Source organism: Salminus brasiliensis, chromosome 2 (genome assembly GCF_030463535.1).
Source record: "Salminus brasiliensis chromosome 2, fSalBra1.hap2, whole genome shotgun sequence".
In the NCBI taxonomy this organism is placed as follows: domain Eukaryota; kingdom Metazoa; phylum Chordata; class Actinopteri; order Characiformes; family Bryconidae; genus Salminus; species Salminus brasiliensis.
The window spans coordinates 9444952-9451039 of record NC_132879.1 but is presented as its reverse complement, the minus strand read 5'-3'; the positions used below and the strand labels follow the sequence as shown (position 1 = coordinate 9451039).

Sequence of the window (6088 nt, the reverse complement as noted above, 5' to 3'; positions counted from 1 at the left end):
TCACCCAATTCGACACCCAGCATGACAAGGAAGATGAACCTGGTCGACCAGCATGACCAGCAAGATGAAGTTGGTTGACCAGAATGACCCATGACCAAGTTGGTCGACCAAAATGACCACCATCACCAAGCTAGTTGACCAGAATGACCAGCATATCCCAGCATGACTAGAATTATCAAGCTGGCTGGTTAACCAGCTGTCTTTCCAACACAGGGAATGTTTTGGCCTGGATAACCATTTTTTTAACCACCTTAACCAGCTTAGACCGCACAAAACCAGCTACCAGCAAATACTGGTCTTGAGCTGCATTTTTCAGCAGGGAGATCAAGAGGAGGAAACCTTGAGAGAAACCAAGACTCAAAAGAGGAACCCATCCTCCTCTGGTTGACACCGGATAGCACAACAGATAATAAGCAGCCAAATAACTGGTGTAAATTCTACACAGGCTAAACAGTCACATGTATAACTAAGCAGCATGAAAATTAATGTGAGATGAAGCCTGGTAGATGGACTGGTTTTTGAAGCACCCTGAATGGGATTCTCTTACATGCGGATGAACTTTGCTGCAGAAAAATATAAAGTTATGCATTAGACATCACTCCGACTGTAAAAGGCATTCATGTCTTGTAGAAGGTAGGACACTTTTGAAGTCCTTAACAACTTATGACCTTAGACTTCTTATGACCTTAGAAATATTATCAGCAGATACATGGAAGATGCAAATGGCCGAATCTTTCTTAAATGTTAGGACGAAGGAATGTGATTCTGTGGAGTTTAGGAGTTTAAAACGTTCATGGTTAAACAAACACTCATGACTTAGAAGTTATCTGGAACCGTCCTTCTTCTTCTTCTTCTTCTTCTTCTGTAATTGGCTACACAGGGTTTACACATCCTCTTGTTGGAGGGACAACTTGACATCTAGAATAGTTCAAGTGAATTTCACATACCTTGGATCACAGGTTGGATAATCTTAAGGGGAGCTGAAGCCTCAGTCTTCTGGTTTCCTGCATCACTATGGGCTGTGGGAGCACAGGTCTGCTTCCACCACCTGCCCATGGAGCGGGACTTTGTCTTCAGCATCGAAACCCAGCCATTATGTTATTGTTTTGAACTCTTTTCTTCTTCTTCAGGATCTACTGGATGCACAACATGACACCGGTTAATCAACTGCAATATTTCAGACACATTTTTAAAGTGATTTTACAGTCTAAAATCTGGGGCTACTACGATCACTCAGCATACCCTAAATCCGGGAAATCTCGCTCTCCTGGTTCCATGCTTCGCTGTGGGCTGTGGGAGAACAGCGTCTACCTCCACCATCTGCCCACGGAGCTGGACATTGGGAGTCACATCGTCACATCCCTGCTCAGAAATCAAACGAGCAGGAGCTCCGGTAGAAGCAGCAGAGTGACAAGCATCCTGCTGAGTAGAAGGGGAGCAGTTGTGCACCACAGAGTTAACACTGAATAACTTCCTCATCCTCCCTCGAAGTGATCGGGAAGCTCTGCCAATTGGTGTTACAACATAAACTTTGGCTGCCCTTTTAACTGCAGCAAGTGGGCTACAGTTCAAGCAGCTATACTCCTCTCCCACAACCTCTACACTTTGGCAAGTTAGACGAGGCATTGGAGACTTGCATCTGACACTTTGAGATGTGAGTGCGTCTGCCTCCTGGCTCAACAGGAAAGACTGAGGCTCTTTCTCAACCGTCTGTTGAGCACTGAAGAGCGCCAGGCCATCTTCTGGGGTAGAATATGACATACTGTGTACTTCACACAAAGAGGAAAACTGTGCCTCTTCCTCTATCAATTGTTGAGCGCTGAGGAACGCCAGGTCATCTTCTGAATTAGAAGACGGCATACCATCTACCTCACCTCTGAAAGAGGAAGATTGAGACTCTTCCTCTATTAATTGATGAGCACTAAAGTACACCAGCCCATCTTCAGGGGTAGTTGACACACTGTAAATCTGACTGCTCAAGACAGATGATTGAGACACTTCCTCTATCAATTCATGAGCACTGAAGAACATGAGCCCATCTTCAGAGGTAGAGGATGACTTCCTGTCTACCTCTCTGCTCAAATTGGAAGATTGAGACTTTACCTCTGACACCTGTTGAGAAATACCCACCAGCCCGTCTTCTGAGATGGCACACTGTCTGAAGAGATAGATGACTCTCTACTTAGAGAGGAAGAAGATTGAGACTCTTCTTCTCCTGGATGAATTGGGCTGGCATCTTGATGGGAACTTGCATTGTTTCTCTCACTATCCTGATCTCCAACAGCTGCCACCACAGACCCCCTGGAAACTCTGAAGATAATAGAGAAAATATGTGGAGATTTACAGATTAGTGTCAGTGAACTAATACTATTCAAACACAGCTCTTTACTTTAAGTGACCTTTATCAGGGCATAATATGCACAATACACCTGGTGTTCACCCTTAGTGCCAGTGTTTTCAGACAAAAGTACATAAATACTTAAATGCTGCATCACAGGCCTGATATCACATTTCTCTGCTATTAAATCTTCCCTGAAGGACAATCACTCTGCTCCTGACTTCATATATACTACTTATTAGGCTGAAAAGTACTACAGAGCTTCAGGGTAAATTGTAATCCTGAACCCTAAATCGTACCGTGCTGCAGGGAGATGTGTGAGAGTTTCTGCACTGCTGGAGGAGTGTGCCACTCTGCTTGGCCCGGCCTCTTCCTGATCCTGAAATGTAGAGAAGAGAGTCATTATAGAATATAGAATATGATTAATCCTCAGCAGTCTTGCTTCACCTCATTCTGGCGTAAATAACTACACATGATTTGAAGGGTAACGTGAATGTTGTTACAGTAATAGTTCAAATAATTCTCAAAAAATCTATAATTTAAATTCCCCAATTTCCAAGACATGTTCGGAGCTATGCAACCAATTACTGACTTTGGTTTCTTTACAGTGGTGGTGATGGAAAACAGGTATCACCATGACTAACATAAATATAGTTTTACTTTAATTTACTATCCAAACCCACCAGTGAACCAGAGCATGTCTTCTGCATTTCATATGAAAGATTGATGAGGGTAAAATGTGGCTAATCTGAACAAATCGTTTTTCTTTGGGGACTATTTTGCCACACAATTCACTGCACGTAATCCTCCACCACTAGAAAACAAAAATATTCCCAATACTATGGTAAAACTGTCTCAGGAGGTTCAGACGTCTGGTTCCATTCACCACCTATTTGAACAATTCTGTCTCAGTAGGTTTCTGTAGAACAGAGAGTTACACACCAGCCCACCCAGAATGCCTTGTTCTATAACTTACCTTCTTCCTCTTACGTGGTACCCGGATGAAATCCACATGGACACAGGAACAACACATCTGGCTCCTTGCAGACAGAGACTGGGCAGAGGTTTGAATCCGCAATCCCAGGTCTCTGCAGCTGTGCATGAATCTGAAATGAAATCAAATTTCTTCCATTTAGAATCATTGATCTATATAATTTATCTGTATTATATTTATACAGAAATCTGGAACTTGACAATGGTTTAATTACCGTTTTCGCCTCGACCACAGCCAAGGGTGTTGTGCCACTTCTGCCATTGAAGGCCGAGCAAAATCATTGATCTGGAGCAAATAGGAGATGAAGCCCTGGCAACGCTTCCCCACTCTGATCCCATCTGGATACACCAAGGGTTGACGCTGGAGATGTAGGAGTTTCTTGAAACTGAAATTGAATTTGAAGGGCAACCTCCCGCAGACCATGGCGTAAAGAATTATACCCATGCTCCACACATCACTCTTTTTTGGGTCATAGGGCAGACCCAAAATCACCTCATGTGCAGCGTAGGTTGGAGTGCCACAAAATGTTCAACTTAGGTTGGGGAAGCCTTTTGAAAAGGATCCCAAACCAAAGTCAGTCAACTTGATCCGCCCATCAGCGGTCAAAAGCACATTTTCAGCTTTAAGGTCTCTGTGGACGATGTCCTGCTGGTGCAAGTAGACCATGGCACTGAGCAGTTGGGAGAACCATTTTTCCATCACAATGTAGACCTGCCTGCTGGGCATCTCAATAATTTCATGCACCCGAACAATGTGGGGGTGCCTTATTCTTCTGAGAATGGCCAGTTCCTGGGGCAGATATTTATAAACAAATTCAGGTGACTTCCCCTTGCAGTCTATTACTTTAATGGCCACCTGGCCAGGGTGCCTTTGGGATGTGGCCAGATTAATGGTGCCATACGTCCCTTTACCAATGTTTTTCACCACCTCATAACCCAAGCTTCTTAGGACTCCATCGGTTGCCATTTTCTCTGCAGATGGAAGGTGGAGCAGAACGTTAGAAGGTTAAGGTGTACAGTTAATTTTATCTTGATTAGATTTTCATCTGAAGCCTAACAACACTTCTAACCCAAGTTCTAGCAGTTCATAGATTAAACAATCCTGAGACAACCTCATTTTTTCAATTTGAGTCTAGAACAGCTTGTGAGTCCTCCAGTCAGCAGCATCTTTTAGTCAAAGAATCTTTTAGTCAAAGAATTTTATGCTGGTTTTTCCATCTTCTAAAGTAGCTAATGCTAACATTATATCCCTGTGTTGGACTGGAGTAGTCATGCTAGCAAGGCCCAGGCAGTAGAAAGAGATTAAACTGAGCTGTGAGTGAACCAATACACACACATTAGAATACGTGATGTCAGATCACTCGCATTTCCAACCTTCTTTTGGTTTCTTTCATTGAATCGTTCTTTTGGATGTCAAGAGGTTTGGTACTGTTGTGATCAGTAATGAATAAATAGTGCTTACCTTGTCGTGTGTGATAGATGCTGCTCTAGATCAGAGCATCAGACAAATGACATCAACATCATCGTCAATGTAAACGTAGGAAACCACTGTCTTGAACAGCTGTCCTCCTTTCTATCGGCGCCACTGTGATGTCACAATCAGCATGATGTCGTAGGTTCCCTCAGGTCACCGAGGTCAGTTCCTTCATTGACCGTATATGACTGTATGTACCCACACTGCTCTGAAAGAGTATTTGCCCCCTCTGATGGTTCTCTGTAATTGCAAAATTGTAGTGATTTATTTTTAGATCTTCCATCAAAATGTTCTGTTGGAGAAATTAAAGCTTATCCAACACAGAACCCACTTTTATTACAGCATTTATTTAAAGAGCAAAGCTGTCCTACATTAAAACATCAGCCCTGATAAAGTAATTACCTCTTTAGCTTCTTAAGCAACACTTCAGTGAAATTTCAGTGATAATAGGACTGAGCTGATTGAATACAGCCAGACCTGTTGAGTGTAGACCTCACTCATACTGCAGATCAGTGTCAGATTTGAATAATGAAGAGAAGAGATGTGGAGAAAATGTAGAAATATTTCAGTCTGGAAAGAGTTAAAGAACCATTTTAAAAGTTGTATAGCTTTCATCAAACCACGCAGAACCATGTGATCTACAAACTGAGAGTCTTAGGCACTTTTGTGAGGCTGGCCTGCCAAACTTTTGACCTGGAACGTGTGCTTTCCTTTTGTGTTGGACACAGATGGAATCGGGCCTGTGCCTGTAACCCATCCATGAACTCTCTAGTAAACGCACTAGTGATCACACACAGTGACAGTGAGCAATGGGCAGCCATCAGTGCAGCACCCAGGAGGGTGAGCGGTCTTGCCATCAAACCCACAGCCCTGCTCTTAACCTCTGAGCCATCACTGCCCCTAGTTTTAGGTAATGGTTAAAAAAGGTTAATGCTTTCTACATAAACAATAACAATGTAGGATATTGTAACACTGATAAAATGCAGTTTTACAATATTCCATTTACAACAATAAGCACTACATAGCTAAATTAATGAACTAATGAATTAATTAATTAATTTGATTTATAAATCTGATTACAGAAGTCTTCACCAAGACTTCCTCCAAACTGTGCATGGGTTTCACATAATATTTTTAAAGCGTGATAAACAGCAAAAGCAGCAATTCTGATCAGTTTTAACTGAAAGCAGAAGCTTTTAGTGTTGTTAGCTGTTCTGTGCTGTTGTGATCAGTACTCAATAAATGGTGCTTACCTTGGATTTTCTAAAATCCTAAAGACGGGT

At 42.5% G+C, this 6088-nt stretch overlaps 1 long non-coding RNA gene across 2 annotated transcripts; it reads right to left on the bottom strand.

The window, feature by feature from the left end:
• LOC140549792 (uncharacterized) lies at nt 1-1413 on the bottom strand. 2 transcript variants are annotated; one of them, XR_011979030.1, is made up of 3 exons: nt 1243-1413; nt 948-1136; nt 1-563 (listed from the first exon to the last, which is right to left on the bottom strand). It is a non-coding gene; the product is annotated as an uncharacterized lncRNA (long non-coding RNA). The 2 variants fall into 2 exon arrangements; XR_011979029.1 differs by having other exon boundaries at nt 948-1133.
• Between the last annotated feature and the right edge of the window lie 4675 nt (nt 1414-6088).